Source organism: Buteo buteo, chromosome 1 (assembly GCF_964188355.1).
Source record: "Buteo buteo chromosome 1, bButBut1.hap1.1, whole genome shotgun sequence".
In the NCBI taxonomy this organism is placed as follows: Eukaryota; Metazoa; Chordata; class Aves; order Accipitriformes; family Accipitridae; genus Buteo; species Buteo buteo.
In genome coordinates this window covers 25,315,786-25,333,695 of record NC_134171.1, presented here as the reverse complement: position 1 = coordinate 25,333,695, position 17,910 = coordinate 25,315,786, and the positions used below count along the sequence as shown (strand labels likewise).

General features: G+C 39.3%; 1 protein-coding gene across 1 annotated transcript in view; it reads right to left on the bottom strand.

Moving 5' to 3' along the window:
• The window catches only part of PGCKA1 (PDCD10 and GCKIII kinases associated 1), a 43,227-nt gene that overhangs the window by 17,909 nt on the left and 7,408 nt on the right, over positions 1-17,910 (bottom strand). Inside the window, exons 2-3 of the mRNA XM_075041192.1 lie at positions 3,100-3,190; positions 228-282 (exon numbers count right to left, since the gene is read on the bottom strand). The gene's annotated coding sequence lies outside the window, so the exon portion shown is untranslated. The remainder of the gene's footprint in view (positions 1-227; positions 283-3,099; positions 3,191-17,910) is intronic.

The following is a 17,910-nucleotide window of genomic DNA, read 5'->3' as shown; positions in this document are numbered from 1 at the left end:
ATCAGAAATATTAGGGGTTGGAAGGAAACACAGTTCAGAACCTGTTCTGTTACCCTTCTGTTACCAGTGCTTGTAGTGTGAGAGCATCATCATTAGAAAATATGGTGGAGTACTGCAGAGAGAAAAATAATCTAGTGATGTTCTCTGTTGTGGAGTGCTGAAGTTACAATAGTGGATGGCCAGTAAGTTTTAGATTTACATAACGAGAATAAAAAAAATAATCCTACCTTTCAGATTGTACTCCATTGACTGCTTGAAAGGTTTGGTTTAAATGCCTTGATCCTGCAACAGTAAAACAACACTTTGCAAGTGATTTCTTCATGTGCCTACACAAGTAAGAAGGATAGTCTGAGGTGTAGGCTGTCTACTGCAAACAATGTGGAAACATAACAACCTCCTCTTCGTGCCATTGTGAATTTTTAATTTAGACAATGATCAAATAAATCACTTTAGTATGCTCATCCCCTTGAGCTGAACTGGAATGCTAACCTGCTTAAAGTGAGCATGAGCTCGCCTGTTACAGTGGATTAGGACTCATGTGAAGTGTTTATGCTTTAAACAACAACAATAAAATTAGAAAACTTTCAAATATGCACTATTATGGGATTTCTTTTTTTCTTTGCTGGGAGCCAGGATATTTATAGTATCAGCTAAAACTTTACCTTTACTGTATGCTTGTCAGAACTTTCTCCTTCAGATTTTCACAAACTTTTGAAACTTAAGAAATGCCTCTGGAATTCCAGTAATATTCTAGGTATTGGTAAAGCTATTGTTCTTTCAGATATGTGTGCTCCAGGCTAAATGGAAAATTCAGCAAAATGTTTTCATTAAGAATTTAGAGAGAGACAGATAAATTAATAAGATGATAGAATTAGAATGAAACAATGCAGATCCCTTTTTTCCTTTAAAAATATTAATATTTTCTGTATTTCTTGTAGTGAGTGGAATGTGGACATATGCCCATGTGGATCTGTGTGTGCACACAAACCTGTAATGAATATTAATCACCAAGTTGAGCTCATTTCTTTGAAACAGGCAATGTATTTTGCTGTGGATTTTAGAATTTGGGCCATGTGCGTTCTTTCATTCTTGGCATCTCTCAGCTTGAGTGACAATAACTTGAAAAATCTTAGTGCAGCTTACATTACAAGCCACAAATCCAGATAGAGTTGTGCTTGCACCATTCTTGAAACCTGCAAGGCTTTTCTTCTAAGAGAGTGAGGTTTTTACTGGCCTTGATATCCCTTTCAGCAGAACTTTCCTAGGATCTAAGCCAAGGCAGTTCATTCCGCAATTCAGCATCCATAGGTAATGGGGCTGGGGAGGGACAGTACAAGGCAATTTCATGGTTATTGCTGTTGCTGCTGGTTTTGCTACGCTCTTTTTGCATACATATTCCTTGCATTTATATTTTTCAGAACTCTGAAAAGTTCTCATAAAATTTTACTGCTAGCTTTCAGGTTTGAAAGTACCCTTGGCTCTATCAGTATTTTCATGGTTGCTGTTGGCCTGCAAAGTCAAGAAGACAACAATGCATAGTGTTTGACCCATAGGTGATATTTAGAAGATTTTTCTATTAAAAGCCTGAAATATGACTGAAAACTAAATGCAAACTGAGGTGGCTCAGATATCTGATGTGACTCGTTGCTAAGGAGAACCTGGGAACCCTTGATTCATTCTGTTGCTCTGTTGCCCTACAGCAAGTCACTTAACTTGTCTTGTATGCTACCATTTCATATCCTTCTCAGAGCTTAATGTTTGTACAGCACTTTCAAGATTTATAGCCCTATTTAATCTTATTATACTGTTGCAAAAGGTTGAGAGTGTTTCTGTGTATCTGTTAAAGGTGCTGTCAGTACTTTAGGTGGAGTAAATAATAAAGCTTATGAAGAATGAGTCATTGTGTGTTCCTGTTTTTATGCAACCTTTTACTGGGGTCGTCCTGTGTCTCTTTTTACCTTAATTTTATTCTTATTTGATATAGCTGTCATTATTAATTACCAAGTAGATTCTTCCGTTTAATTTTTGTTCCAATCTCTAATTAATCTTACTTATAGTATAATTCTGTCTTGATGTCCTTACTTGTTTTGTGCAAGTCATGGCCTAAACATTTTTGCATGCAATGAAAGGAAAATGAAAAATAAAATCCGTGGCCTTTTGCCTGATGTTGAAAGGATGCAGATTTTATTTAACAAATGCAAAAGATGTAGCCTGCTTAACTAAACCTTACAGTGCATCCTTTCTTCTGTGAATTGCATTTGTCTGTTTTACAAGTTTTGAAGTAGTAGGTTAGCTATAGGGTTTTCTTTTAATTTATAATTGGGTTTTGTTTGTTTATTTTAAATCTTCCAGGAAATATGTTTCTATAACTCCCTGGCAATTTAAAATGAAAATGCTAAAAAGGAGAGCTGATGGGAGTCACAGCTGTTGGCAGATTGTAAACTTACCCATTATATCATGTTAAGTGATAACTGATTTCACTGTGAACTCCTGTCTGATGCATGTGACTGGCTTTTGACCCAAAAGTAGAGTGTGTTTTTTCTTTAAGAAAAAGCAATGAATTAGTGAAACTGTTTGCCTATAATGTTAAAATTAGTGCCGAAAACCCAGTCGCAAATGCTGGCTATTTAATGGAAGAATATGTATAGAAGCTGGCTTTCAATTGAACCAATAATTCATTTTTTCTGTGTCAGGATCAGGCATAAACCATTCTATATTTGTACTTAAACTTGAGTTAAAAATATCCCCTTTTCATTGTATTTGGAGCTTTTTCCTCTTCTGCTTGGTGATAATTTGGAACATGGCTGTTAGTCCTGCAAAGTACACTCAGACACCTTAATTAAATACTCTTTTTACCATCATCTTTGCTTAGTAACATCCCTTTTGAGATATTCTGGGAAACTTAATACTTGTCTGGTGTGTAAAACAGTGTTTGTAATGAAGGAATGTTGCCACATCCTGCTTTCTTATGTTGTTTAGTACTTTTTATATTACTCTTTTTGAGAAAGAAACATGAAGCCTTAAACACCCAGTCATTCCAACTTATTACACGACACAACTACAAGTGACTTGAGACCTGATCTTCGGAATATGGCTTACCATGTTGGTGTAGATAGTTAAAGCGAGTGAATAGTATCTACATGGTTGTCATGGATCCAAGCAGCAAGTAGTTTTCACATTCTAAAATAACCTGGAATTTAAACAAAATCATTAGGCTCTCAAAAGCTCCTATTTGCATTTTCCATTTCATTTAGTTGCGGAAAAACATGCTATCTCAAAGTCATATAGTCAAAATCTAGGCGCAATACTCTAAGCCTGATTTGGCATAGACCATGGATTCACTTCAGACCCTGGTTGTGTTTTGTGCTGGACAAAATTAACCTTTTGGACACTGAGCAGTTATTTCTGTATTTACCTTTTAGTGCTGCTGTTGAATCCCTTTCTAGGTTTTTGGGTTTTTAACGTTATATTTATCCTCTGCTAGAAGAGTGCGTGGGGTGCTGCTTTCTCTATGCAGGCTTGACAGTTGTCGTTCCAATCCACCTATTGTCCTTCTCCATTAGGATCTCCCACCCTGAACTTTTCAGGCACCATACACAGTTTCTCTGTTGTATGATGTGTGACGTAGACCAGCACTTTTCATAAGAAAGGAGCTTCCCTCACCCTAAGGATCAAAGAGAACTAACATACTAACATACATGTATTGTTTTACTCAAACAATACCGGGTTTAACTCTTTCTTTCCAGAATTCATAACTTGGTCCTGCAAGCTGATCTGAAGATCAGCAGGTTGTAGATATTACTTGTTTTCCTTTGTTGGTCAAAAGTATTAGAACTCCATGCTGTTCCTGACAGTTTCAGAAAATGTTCAGCTATCAACAGTGGTTTTAATTTATGCCTTGAAGTTTGCATTCCTCTCACAGTTTCCTTCCCTTCTCTAATACCCTTGGCCTTGCCACATGTGTGCTTTTGTGGTATTGTTCAAATATTTTCTCTGCTGCAAACTCTGTTGCCCAACAGCTTTTTTGGGGGTCTTTTTGATCAATTCAACTCTTCATCTCAATTCAAATTTCAGTGGAATAAACCTCTGATTTCCATACATTCTTTGTGTTTCTGCCCATGTGTTTCACTGTAGTTGTTTACTAATGGTTGTATTAATGTGCTCTTTGTGCAAGGCAAGCTGAGATATGTTTTGTATGAGGGATACTGTATAAAATGTAGACCCACTGCTTGTTGATGGTAAAACTGTGGTTGACCTTGCTAGGAGTGGAATCAAAGCCTTTAAGACTCTGTTGCAAGGTCATGAAAGGGACAATTTTTGTAAAATCAAAGCTGAATTTGAAAATCCTAAATAATTTCTGTGAATGCTTGGAGTGAAGAAATAATCTTTCAACTGTAAAATTGCACACTTCTCTCCTAGGCTCTATAGGGATGAGAAGAAGTAAAAATGTAGGTAACTATAGCTGTCTTGGTTTACTGGGGAAATTGAGGAAGAAGAGAAATAAATACTCAGTTTTATTCATGAAAAGTACCTAGGAAAAATAATTGTGTTGAGGTTAGTTATTCTAGCAATCTTTCATGAATTCAGAAAGTTTTTCAAGACTTTTTATGTATTTATCAGCATGCTAGTTCTTGAATTCTGTCATTATGCTCCTTGTAAATATCAAACTCGGCAATAACAACATGAAGAACATAAGCAGTTAGCTGAGACACCATGCACCAGTTAACATTTGAATGAACACCATTTAACAATTCTTCGAGATCTGACTAATCTCCCCCATTTGTGGAGAGCCCGCTCAGTAACTGAAAAGGCACAGGTTGTTTCCTGAGTGGTAAAAACAAGCTGACAAAAGGAGAGATCTTGACCCACAGCTGAAAATAGGCAGTAATTGTCTGGAAGAGCTCTGTGGTCTTGCCAGGTCCTGGGTGCATGGGCTGAACTTCCAGTTGCCACCTGTGTGAGTTGAGGTGTGCTCATTTTGCCATAAACTGAAAATGTCATAGACTGCTGGTGTGTTGGACTGTAAGAAGTGGTATATTCAAATATGTACAAGAGATTTCTGGAGAATTACCACCTTTCTGTTAGCTAAGGCAGCTTAGGATAGTGCTGTCCATTTAGTTGATCTTGCAGTCCATTATCATGTTCCCATTTATGTCTAGATACAGGTTCTTAACCATAGTCATCTTTTAGTGAGGCCCCTTTGGCTCACTGGCAGAAAGAGATATTTTCATGTTCTGTTTGTTCCACCACCACCACTTATTAGACCATGCTGGCTACTTCCTATTTTTTCCTGGTAATTAGTGATCATGAGCTGGTTTAGATGGTAGTATCCTTGTTCCCAGCAGGCTTTCTGCTGCCTGGACTATGAATCACAACAAAATAAATTCATCTTATGTTTTATGAAGTGTTGTACAGAATCGTAAAATAATCAATTGAAAGGGGGCTCCAGAGTTCATCTGGCCCAAGCTTTCACTCCGTAGAGGTCAATATAGGTCTACAGCATGGTATGAAATGTAACACCCAGTTTTAGCTCATTAATGCATGGAAAGCTTTGATCTTTATTGGCAGTGTCTGCAGCAGCAGCAGCATGCAGCTCTGCTGGTCAGGTGATGCAGTGCCAATATACTGTGTCCATGTTTGTATGGTTCTTTATTAGTAAAATCTCCCCAAAGTCTAGGGTGAAAGTTCAGCAACCAAAATTTTCCACTTCTGTAACAGTTTCCTGTTCTTAGCTTGGGTGTTAAATGTGTTCTGATTGCTTACCTCCAGATTTCAGCCCAAAATGCTAGCAATCTGTCTCCTGTTTAAAGAACCTAGAAGAAAAGAACATACTGGAGGATTGCTCTATATTGCTATTTGCATATATCACTATGTGCTATGGCAATACAGAGACATTTATATTCCCTCTAGAAGAAAGTATTTGTGGCAATTTCCCTCACTGTTTTTAAAAAGAGAATTTTTTTGTTGCAATAGATTGCACTGTTCCTCAGGTACTGCTTTCTCATTTTAAAGTTTTTGTTGTCAGGACAAGTAAAATAATGACTAGATAAGAAATGTCTTATGAGAGGGACCTTTTACAGTTTCATCCTGCAAGTTGCTTGGGCACAGAGATGTTCAGGTACCCAATTCCTGTAGATACTATTCAGCCAGTACTAAGAAACCATGACAGTCTTACAGACTATACTCTGCATGAGGCAGCTTCCTTTTCTTTCTTTGTAGAACCTGAGGACGTGCAGCCTTTCATATGATCAGAATCTGAGAAATCAACCTACCCAGATGCTTAAAAATTAGGTAAGGGGAGGGAGTGAGCGAAACCAGCTCCTGGTTCCTGCAGCTGTCAGTGCCCATAAATCAGCTCTGTTTTTCCTTTTGAAGCAGGACAAGAGCATGAATTTAATTAATGGGTTTGACTTGCTCTGGAAACACACAGTAGAGGAATTGCCCTACCCACACCTTTCGCAGATGCTGTAAACATACAAATGTTATTGTGTATTTACTCATTAAAGCTTTCCAGCATCATTGTGCTAGATACAGTTGAATGCCTCAGGCAGGTGCCAAACCAATGACTGCAACAAATCCTTGTTCTTTGGACACCCAGATCAGAGCCACAAAGGAGCAGCAGGTTAGCTCCTGTTTTCTTGGTTCCACCCGAGTTCTGCTCAACAAAGGCATTGAAAATGGCCACTCCAGAAAACTCTAGGGAAAACCAAAAAGAGTGGGGTTTTTTGTCTGTTTTCTATGATCGGGAATTTAATTATAATACAAAAAAAAATCAAGTAGATTTATCCTGCCACTCTGTTTAAAAAAAAAAAAAAAAAAAAAAAGGAAAAAAGCTTATTCTTTTAAAACTGTCCCTGCAGTGGATCATCAGGAATATCTCTGCATTGTTTGATTTTTCTTGTATTTTTAATTCTACCTTATTATGTATAAAGAGAGACAGAAACTGTCAGGCTGGATCAGACCCCAGTTCAGTGCTGTAGTCAGCATCAGATACCTCAGAAGTTGTTGTGCAAACACCCCTCAGGGAGCTGGTATTACACAACTTTTACATCACATCAAACATGGCTTAAGTCTCTGAGTTTGAAGACTTACATTCTCCTAAAACTTTGTACTTTTAAAAAACTTATATTTGATATTATCATGTTCACTTTTGTGATGCTGGATAGTGTTGTTTTCTTTGGAAATCTGATTATACTCTTTCCCTTGGTAACAAATTTATAGATGGCAATTGCCCAGACTGGTTATGCTGGAGGAATTATTTTGTTTGCTCCATTCTGAACTAGTCCCTTTTTTTGAGCTGATTGAATGTTCCCTGGTCTTTATATTATATAAAAAGATGGTTACATTTTCCCTTTAGTCTACGATGCAGTGTAGGATTTTGCTCTAGACAGGTAGAGGACTTTGAAAAATGTATACTGAGAAATGTAGCTTTTTTTAGAAGAAAGAGTTATTCAGAACATTATTTGGGCTCTTCTATATGGATGGGTCTTTTTGGTTAGTGTGGATATCTGAGATGTGGAGTTAATCTCTAAGTTCGTTGGAAAACAGTGGTGCTTTATTCAAATACTCACAAATAAGCTTGAAAATACTGAAAAAATGGTTGAATGTTGCTTTATATTCCCTGTGTTGCCTACAGGTGTGAGAGCATTCTGAAAACTTTAGGTGCAGAATGGCATCCACTCTCCTATGATTGCTTGAACCCTGTGATGATGTAATAACAGTATCAATTCTAGCTTTTTTTTTGTTAGTTTTTTTTGTTTGTTGCTTAGAGTTTTTGGGCAGGACCTACCTGGGGATTCAAGGAGAATCAGGCCTCTAAATTTCTGAACAACATTACCAGACCTGTGGTGAGTACATTTATGAATATTTATCTGGAACTTAAGATTCAGAGTGAGTGTTAAGAGTGCAGGCCACTGCACATTTTAATCAGGCAAAATCCTCAGACCTCTCTTCCTTTCCCCATCCATGCTCATATCCTGACAAGATCCATGATCCCTGGTTTTTAAACGGTCATGCCAAAACAAGAACATTCATAAAAAATTTCAGTCAAAAAATTCTTCTTTTCTAAGTTTAAGTATTTAACACAGTTATAGCTGTACTGGCCAGACACTGACATCAGTAATTCTGGGAAGTGTTCACAAAGAATGCCAGATACCGGGTGGCTGGTGAGCTAGGTCTTTGTGCTTGTTATAAAAGAACATTTTTTCATTTAACTGTAGAATAAATATTTTAGCTTTCTCATCTATATATAACGGCTTTAATCAAAAGACTTTAATAATTTCTTAAATTATTATTAAAGCTACACCTGGCAGCATTTTATTATGTAAAAAATCTTCATCAGCCTGATTTCATCATCACAACTTTGTGTAAAGGCTGTGTTGCATGCTCTGGGGTTTTACGTAGGGATAGCTGAAAAAGCAAATCATCATCCCCAGCTGTTGGCCTTATCTCATTACTGGATAAGGTGATTTTCAGTGTAGGGAAGGTGGAAGAGGCTGCATTTCTTCTACTCCTTTTTACCAGGGTTCACAGCACATATTAATGTGAACTGAAATTTATTGCGGTTGAGCCTTCATTGCTGCGTGTTCTACTATGTCTTCTCCATGGCAGTGGGCCTTCCTCCAATGGAAAGAAACTGATGTGGTCCTTAAGCTTGCTAAAAGCTGGACTGTGAATCATTTGTACTTGAGTGTTAGACTCACCTCTGTGTTGTTTTATTGCTTGATTGCTGAAGCATCTGACAAATTAAAGGCAGGGCCTTATCTGCAAGTCATGCCAGCTTTTAGCTGTTTAACCTGTTTAACCTATCTCTGCATTGGGTCCAGAGCTTCATGGGGATGCGTTGGGGGAAAGGCTTGTTTTCAGCCTTTTTGTGCTGCACTGGAAAACGCTGAGGCTCACTGCCTGGTTGTAATGCCGTGGTGTCACCTAACAGTAAGAGGGGACTTACAGCCGGGCGGAGCCAAGGATGTGCTGTAAGCCTGACCTCACACTGTTTCCCTGATGCTCTGCTCCCTGCAGACCCTCTCTGAAGACCTGCCATGGATCTTTTCCTTGCTTGCACTTACTGGGGAGCTTGTGTTGTCTTTATTCTTACGAAAAAAATTACATATTTACTAGTGGAGGGGAAGGGGACATGTGTGTACTGTGGATATCTTCCTTCTCTTTCCACTACCTTTTTCATTAGAACTGTCTGATGTGGCATGCACTGCCTGATGCAAATGTATCCATGTGATTAGCCAGTCTTGCCAGCTTTTGTCTGGGTTGCAGCTACCTTGTTTAGGACCTGGCTCTGTAAGCGGTACTCCCAGACACTTAGTCGTCTCCCAGTCTCTGACTATTTTCATTCAGGCACTGGTGACAAAGCAACATCTAATTTAGCTACAAAACTTATGAAGGTTTCTGAAGAGTGTGATGTACTGTCATAAGCTTATAAGCTCTTCTGTCAGCAAAGAGCCATGGAGCTACCTGTAGAAATGGGATTTCCTTCCTTTCATGTCTTTGAGGATGTGAAAGTGGATGACATTAAATCATGGGCTACAATTTAGACAGTGAGAAGATTGCAGACTGATTCTGTAAGTAGAAAAATCTCTTGAGGAAACACATTATGTCTATAATCCTGTCAGAAGATTAGAGATTCACTCAAAAACTAACTTACCTAAATGGCTTATTAATAAAGATTGTGCTAATAGAGGTAAGAGATGTATTTTGCTGAAGGCTATGAAAATTGGGAAACCGAGGAATAGTATTTCTTTTCTAGTAGACATAGTAGCAAAATGTACTGAGCTATAATTAGTTGAACATGACTCTCCTATTGCAACATTTGAAATAATTGTCATTACGTAGATTTGTGGTTGAAAGAATCGCAATGTGCTTCGCATTCACTTATATATTTGGATAACATATGCAGCCTTTAAGGCCCCAACTTCAGAGTGGGACTTGTTCATTGTAGTTCGTACTTGTGTGAATATTACACTGACACAATTAAAGAATGAACCAATGTGGAATAGAGGTACTTCAGGTGACATTTTGAATATTCAGTGCTACCAAACACAGGCTTGGGAGCAGGTTTTCCCCATCACTTTTGTTATGTGCATATAGATATATATATATTTTCCTGCTTGCTGTGGTTAGTGTGTGGAAAGCCCTACACTATCCAAGTTAGTTTTTAATAGTGTACATTCCTCTAGTTAGAAAGATAAGTGAGTCACAGTGGCTGCTGCTTCTTTCTCCTGCTTTTGGTAGGGTACATCCTCCTTTTGAAAATGAGTTTTTGTTGAGAGGGTGGAGCCAGGTTTCCTCTTGCTTAGGAAATAGGATACTGAATGGAACAAATGGATGGACCCTTATTTTATAGTTGGCATACATTTATGTAGCTCATCTTACATCAGTAACCAATGTAACCAATATATGCTCAAAATAAGACATATTTTTTTCTGCAACTTGCACTCACAGTGTGAACACCCCTGTCGCATCTAGGGGATGGGGACTGCAGTCCAGGGGAGTTTAGCTGACAGCTTCCTGGCGTCTGCATCTCTCCCGGAGCATCTAGTGCTGGAGAGCCAAGGCTGGAGCTGGTGTCAGTGAGGTGAGGTGTTAGTATGAGGCTTACTCAAGGCTTACTGCTTTTCCTGAAGTTGCTCAACTTGTGCGAGAGAGGTATAAAGCTGTCCCCAAAGGCCAGAAAGCCCCATTGCCAAAGCGGTCAACAGCTCTACCCTTTTCTCCTTCTGCTTTGTGTGCAGGCAGCATGCTGCATAAAACAGACCAAGACCAGACTGCAGTTAGGGTACCTCCTCTGGGTGAGAAAATTAAGCATTTTTTATAAACTTCAATGTGTACATAAGGGCCTAAAAGGCACATAAAATCCTGCTGAAGATAGCTTCTCCTGGTCCATTTGAAAGTTCTAGCTTTAATGCTAGCAATATTTTCATCCTCCAGTCAAATAAAAGCCCAGGAGGATATATCAGCAGTGAATCCTTTGAGCAAAGCAGGCAGTAGCAAAGGTGAACATCTTGAAAGTCATCTTGGCAAAGCAGGCAGTAATGAAGATTTTGAAAATGAAAACATTTCCCTAATGTGGTCTCTAACGTCCTTTCAAAGTGGGTAGCAAAGGTGTTTTTCAGACAAGCTACTGCAATTCAATTAGACTGACCTAATTTTTACTTCTTCCTTTCTGCTACAGATTTCCACACTGATACAATTTAACTTTCTTAAGATCATGTTATGGCCTGGATGGGACTTGGTTTACAGCACCATTAATTGACAGAGTTTAGATATAGAAAATGTTTCCTGAATGGTTGCCTTCTGTGTATGCTAATCTGAGCTAAGAAAACTGAAAAAGGACTTTTTCGATTGGGGCAGATGAAACTTTTTAGAAGGAAAGTAAATGCTGTTGCAGCCCAGAGCAAATGCTACTGGATATGACTTATGCAATTTATATACATTTTTAATTAGAAGAAGTGGAGGTTATAGGCCCAGTCTTCTATATTTATCATTATCTTTGTGCTGACTGCTCACAGTGACATATTAAATGGCACAAAACTCTCACTAAACACCTATAAACTCAGTCGTGTGCATCACATCCCACAGTTAGCAGAATTGGTTATGCATTTAAAGCAGTTTTATCTAGAAATAGAAATTCTTACTGGGCATTTCTTCAGCAGCATCTGTTTTTCTTTATTTAACTTAATTAAAAGCTGCTTTAAAATGCATTGACGACATCAACATTTGGATAAGATTATGGAGTGATGGTTCTAGGTTCCAAGCCTTTGAAATAAATAAAAATTCTTTTTGAAGCATGAAATTACTTTTTCTTGCAACCTATTCCTTAATTTAAAGTTGCTAATCCTATGAGACTGGCAGTCCGAGCGTCTACTTAAGACTGAAGCCTTGTTTGCCCACAGAAATGGCACTTTTGTGAAGCAAGAGTAAACTAATCAAAATAGACCAATTTTAAATCAGTGCATCATTCTTATGTACAAAATTGCTTCAGTATAACTACGCCAGTGCAACACCATACTTTTTTTAGAGCTGTGTGTGTAGTACACATTGGCCTTTCTGTGAGCTGCTCTGAGCAATGGTTTTGCAGCTGAAGCAGTGCCACTGCAGCATTTAATACAGGCTCAATTCTCACATCTGTGCCGAGGGACCCCTGCAGTGCCCTGGTGTGAGAGTGGCTTCCTTGAGATCTGCTAGTGTTGGTATTTACTTGCAGTCTGCATATGCAGGATTGAAACCAAAGGGATAGTTTTAAATGATGGGAATATCCTCACTGTTTGCAGTCTTTGATCACATCTGTAAAGAAGGTCTCAAATTCAGCTATTTATTTTTCTTTTGTAGGTTTAACTTAACTAACTGGGGTGATTTGTATGTATTCCTGGGGTTTTAAGCAGACAACACAAAGGTTATTGTTAATCAGTTTTCCTTTTGATTTTACACTAGCAAATGCAATGTATCACGTCTTGAATGAACTTTACTTAAATTTTGGAGTTGCTGAACATGGTTAAATCTGTAGCAAAGACTTCCATTTTCTGCAGTGTAATCAGATATGTCTGATATCACTCCTTCAGTCATGTGATTTGATTCTCACAATGGATGGCTCCCCAGCTTTGACAAAACCTGTTTTTTTTAATGTTAAAATTGGTTAAAATTAAAATCTTGACCTCTGTTATTCATCCCAGAGCCAATATTGATGCACTGCTTTTCTTTTACCAGTCACCTTTAACTGAGGACCTAAGTAATCTATGGGAACTAAAAATGAGTATTATCCCCAATAATAAGGACTTTTTTCCCCCTCAACTATTTAAGCTGTTTCTCAGGTCCTAGTGACAGGGTTATCTGTATGGCCTAGGGACACTGGAGCCCATAAGGGTCTGTGCTGTCCCTTGCGCTGCAGTGTTCCAGGCCTTTTGTTGTGGTGACTCACTATACACACTTCCCAACATTTTGACATCTAGAGACATTCACATTTATTGTATATTTTTTTCAAATGGCATGTGGTAATAAGGATGAGTGGGGAATAGTAAGTCCGGTTTACAGAAGCCACAAAAAATGTAGCTTTGTTCCGGTTGAGAAAACACACTCTTTTTTTTGTGTGGTTTCTTTTAAAAATTATCTGTGAAAAAACCATTTCCCCTTTAACTTTATAAGATGATCTTTGTGGTGGTCTTTCCCTATTTGAGAGAGCTTTGAGGTTCTTGTACCCCTCAAAAAAAAATCAAGGCTTAGTTTTTGTGCTCCTTGTCAGGCTGCCAGTTTGATATCCAAAGAACCGAGCTTCTTTACCAGTTTGGATCACAGTCCTTGTAAGATGAGATGGTGAAGCAACAGGAAAGTGGTTGAGCTGCTGATGGAGACCCAGATAGCTGCTAGATTCTATCAAATCCCACCTTGTTCATGTCAAAAGGCACCAGAATTAATTTCAGCTAGGATGGACTAGCAAATCTGCATAAAAATGTAGTTGGTGCTTTCCTAACCCTTCTGCTATCTGATCAAGTTTCAGTCTACATGGCTCATTGTGATAAGGTGAGGAAGCAGTCTGAAGGAATAAGATATTTTTGTCCTTTACAGAAAAGAAGGCTTTTTCACACTGTGCTATCTGGCATATTACCTCTTGAAATCCTTTAAAATGTATCAAACTTATATTTTTATTTTCTCTGTAGCAAATCTTTCTTCCAGCAAAAGTGACATATGAGTGACTTATGGTGTAGTTTCCTGTCACAACTAAATCTCTGTGATGCTGAACTGCTGCCAAGAGATGGCCCTTTTCTCACCTGTTGCTTGTGCTGTATGTATTGAAAAGGAAAAAAGTGAATTTGAAGAGAAGTCCTGAAAAAACCCCCAACAGTCTGCTGTGTCTAGAGCTTAATCTGAGCCCATAAGGTGAGAGCTTGTGAACCAGAGACGGACACAGGCTGAAACCATGCATTGTCCTAAGGCAGCTGGAGCTGAGGGTGTCTTGAAGGTGTCCCCTTGGGCACTGGCTCTGAGCGCAGTGTCTGGTGGCCTCCAGAAATAGGGGGGAGAAGTTTTCCCCAGAGGTGAGAGGACAGAGAGGCAGCTCTCTGCTGATTTCCTCCTTTCTTCCTCTAACAAAGGAGTCTCCTTATAAAGGTGGTATTTAATAGTCAGAAACCAACAAGGGACTTCACAAAACAAGCCTGATGTTTAATTTGCAATGCCTGTGCTGTTGTGCCATTGTCTTAAAACACCAGCACTGCTGCAGCCTGTGCGGGGGGGCCTGGGGAGAGGGGAGTGGAAACTCTGGAAAGGAATACATTGCACATGATGTTGTATAAAAGAAACGAAAGCTTGCTGGCTCAAGCTATTTTGAAAGATCCTCTGATTTTTTTTTTTTATTCAATTATTACTTTTTCAGAAATTTTTACAGACATGAAAGAAATGTGGAAACTTGGGGATTTGGGCTTAGGGAAAGGATGTCTCCATAGGTACAGCCTAAGAAGGAGGAAACAGGTGGCAAACATTAGGGCAGTTAGGTGTGTGGTTTGGGTGGAGCAATCATTGGGGAGGACAGCTTTGATTAAGAGGCCTGACTAACACCCAGCAGTCTGTTTGTGGCTTTCCTGCTGGCGCTGCCTGCCTGTGCTCTCTGTTGCCCCAATGGTGGGTGGGCTGCAGGAGTGGTCTGTGGGACACAGCTCCAGCCCAGCTCTGGCAGCAGTCAAGTGTCACATCACCACAGAACAATTCCCAAAGGCCCTACCTAGCTGTGTGGGACATTAGTGCATATTATGTATAAGATTTTGCCCCACAAAAATCTGTGTAGGTGTCTAAAGTCCTGTTACTGGGCTTGACAATAGCATGCTTGTGCCAGGTACCCTTCTGTCTGAGCAAGGCAGCCTGACAGCCACATTGTCTAAAGCAACTTAAGGTTCACAAACCTAGTGTTTCCTTGATGAGTCCCTGCTGCTCTGGGTGAGCTCTGAGCCCACCTCATGCACAGAGCAGACACTAGAACCCACTGCTGTCAAAGCCACGTGAGGCAGTGGCCACCACACGTTGTGTAATAACCTCATCATTGATGTTACCCATCACTTGGGATTTCAGGTACCAGTGGTTAAGTGCCTCCTAAATCCAAAGGGATTAAAACCCAGAGCGTTTATTTCTCAGGGATAGTGTATTCTTTACTAATAAGCAAGATGGGATTGGATTATGCTTCCTTATTCTCCCTGAAGTTAGCAGGTGCCAGAAGTCTGGAACCAGTCTGGAACAGTCTAGGTAATCTATAGAGGTTTAAATAGTATATGTCTTATTAGGCAATGGGGCCTTTATCACTTCTGGTGCCTGTAGGTGCTGCTGTAACACAAACAAGGAAATACTGCAAAAAACTGAAGGTAACTCAGAGGCAAAGCAACTACAGCCTCTTTATATGAGGAAATCCTGCAGGAAAGGAGAGGGCAAAAGCCCTGAAGTATAATGGGAGCTGGGGAATTGCATGCTGTGAATGACAAACACTGCAGAGTCTTCCTGGCATCTCACCTGGATGCTTCAGAAAGGCCATTCATAGAAAGCTTTGTGGCAATCAGTTGCAATCTTTGCTTCCATAAAGAGATATTCAGGCCTCCTGGAAAGCAAAAAAAAAACGTGGAGAAAGAAGAAAGGTGAAGCCCAGGCTCTGTTTCAGACATGCTTTTCTTACCAGGCCTTTCAAATGGGCTCACTGACACAAGTGCTAAGTCTTGTTTGTGTTGCTTTTTGCTGCGCTAGAAATAAGTGTTTCTTAGTGGGAGAAAAGTGTATTGGCTAAGTGAGGGGAAGATTTTCTAAAATGAGGCGCTTCCAGGCTTTATGATGCTCTATCCTTCATTTTCTACATAGGTGTGTTATTTTTTCCATGGGAGGAAAGTAGCAAAAGATCTCTTTGTGTGGGAAGGCAGCATGGGAGGAGGGTGAAGCTAGTTCTACAAACAGGCTTTTTTCAAATACCACCCTAGAGAGAGAGAATGCAGATTTTTTGAGACTGGGCTCCATGTGGTAGGTGGGAGGGGGTTTCTGTGCTATTGATTAATTCTAAATTATGTGGGATTTTCTTGGCATAAATGAATGGGGTCTTTGCCATATTAAGCTTAATTTTCCTTCTATCAGATATGTTGCGAGAGCTGTGTGATGAGGAAGTTTTGAGGATGAAGGACTCTGGAATCTTCAGGGCTTGATGGAGTTAACTTTCCATTTGCTTGGGAGAGGGAGCATGGCTTTTCCTGGGCGGTAGTATATTTACTCACGTAGTTTCTTTTGCAACGTTTCCAGAGCCTTATTCAAGAAACCCCGTCTATCTCCTGGAGCACAAAAGGCTTTTTTATGGTATCTTTAGATATTATGCTCCTTACCGATGATGCCATGGAGATGAGGAAAACCAAAAGAACCTGAATAAAGTACAAATCCTGCAGAGTAACAATAGAGACTTGCACAGATTGGGAAACAGAAGGCCAAACTAGAAAACAGGTGGCTCTTGATGGACTCAGTCCTTGGGTTAGAGAATTTGTGCCAGTATCTAGGTGAACTGTTCAACTGCAGTAGCACTGCACTGCACAGTGAGCTCTGTGGGCAGAATAATATTGCAGACTGTAGGAATGTGAGGTAAAGTAGAATTGAACAGGCCAGAAAAAAAAAATCTGTTTTCCTGAACAAAGAAATCTCAGTCTATGATTAACTTTATTTCATGTCAAGAGTAGAACATACAAATCTAGGCTCTTTCATGGCATGATACTGAACAATACAAGCCCTGTAGCACAGAGAGCATACCACTGCTGGATTATCTGTCCTAAATGTACTTCAGAGATATTCAGTCAGGTTTATTTTATCCTAACAAATACTCATTTAATGCAGCTGTTACAGCAGTGCAAACCACAGATTTGCAATAAGCTGCGCTTCTGGGGCTCATCTCAAATACAGACCTTTTGAAACAATTTTTTGCAGATTTGTCTTTTTGCATCAAGTTGGAGTGATACAGAGAATGGAAAATAATTTCATAAGATTAGAAGAATCAATGGTTTACAGACTTCAAAATCGTGTGACAAAGGCAATTTAACATGTGTGGCAGCTTAACAGGTTAAGGCAACTCAACAGGTTTGGGGAGAAACATGAAACTTCAGCTCGTTGAAGAACAAACAGAACCCACAGGGAAAAGAGTCAATGTTGGTTTCATTGTTTCAAAGGAAATTTAGGTAGATACAGGAAAAAAATGTATTTTGTGTGGCTGGCAGACTGGAAAATCTTTTGGGAAGATTTCAAGTTATAACTGGATCTTCAAATTGGAATGTAAGCAGAAGGAAAAGATACTGAAACCTGTTTATAAATAGCTTGAGTTTGCAAGAGTTAAAACCTTGGTTTGTAACTGCTAGCCCAAAGTGAATCCTACACAGAGGAGTAGGTATGACCCACAAAGCACATGCTATAAATTAATTGTTCAGCCAAAACATATATTTTCCTGGCAAGACTGAAAGAGAACACCATGAATTAACAACTCCGTCTCCTGCCCAAATTCATGGCTGCTAGCAGGTCTGAGAATCGGGCTGTGCATAGGGCACAGTGTTTGGGCTAAGACATATACAGAAGAATGGAGTGGGAGAAGTAAATGTAAAGCCTGTAGAACAATATACTTGGTGCAGATGAGTCAGTGAGTTTGAAAGAAAAATCTGACTTTGCTCATTTTAAACAAACAAACCTCAAACTCAAACTTTCCTTACACAGTTGATACCTGAAGAAGATCGTTTCCTCAGCAGAAGAATTTGACATGTTATAGGAGCAGAGTTGGTTTATTTTGTGAGCAAAATGGTAATATAGTTAGTTATGTCAGATATTGGTGGTCCACAGTTCAGACGAATGCCTAGCATTAGGGGCACCAAATGTTTAGAACCTGGTATTTCAGTGAATGGTAAGGCTATGGTG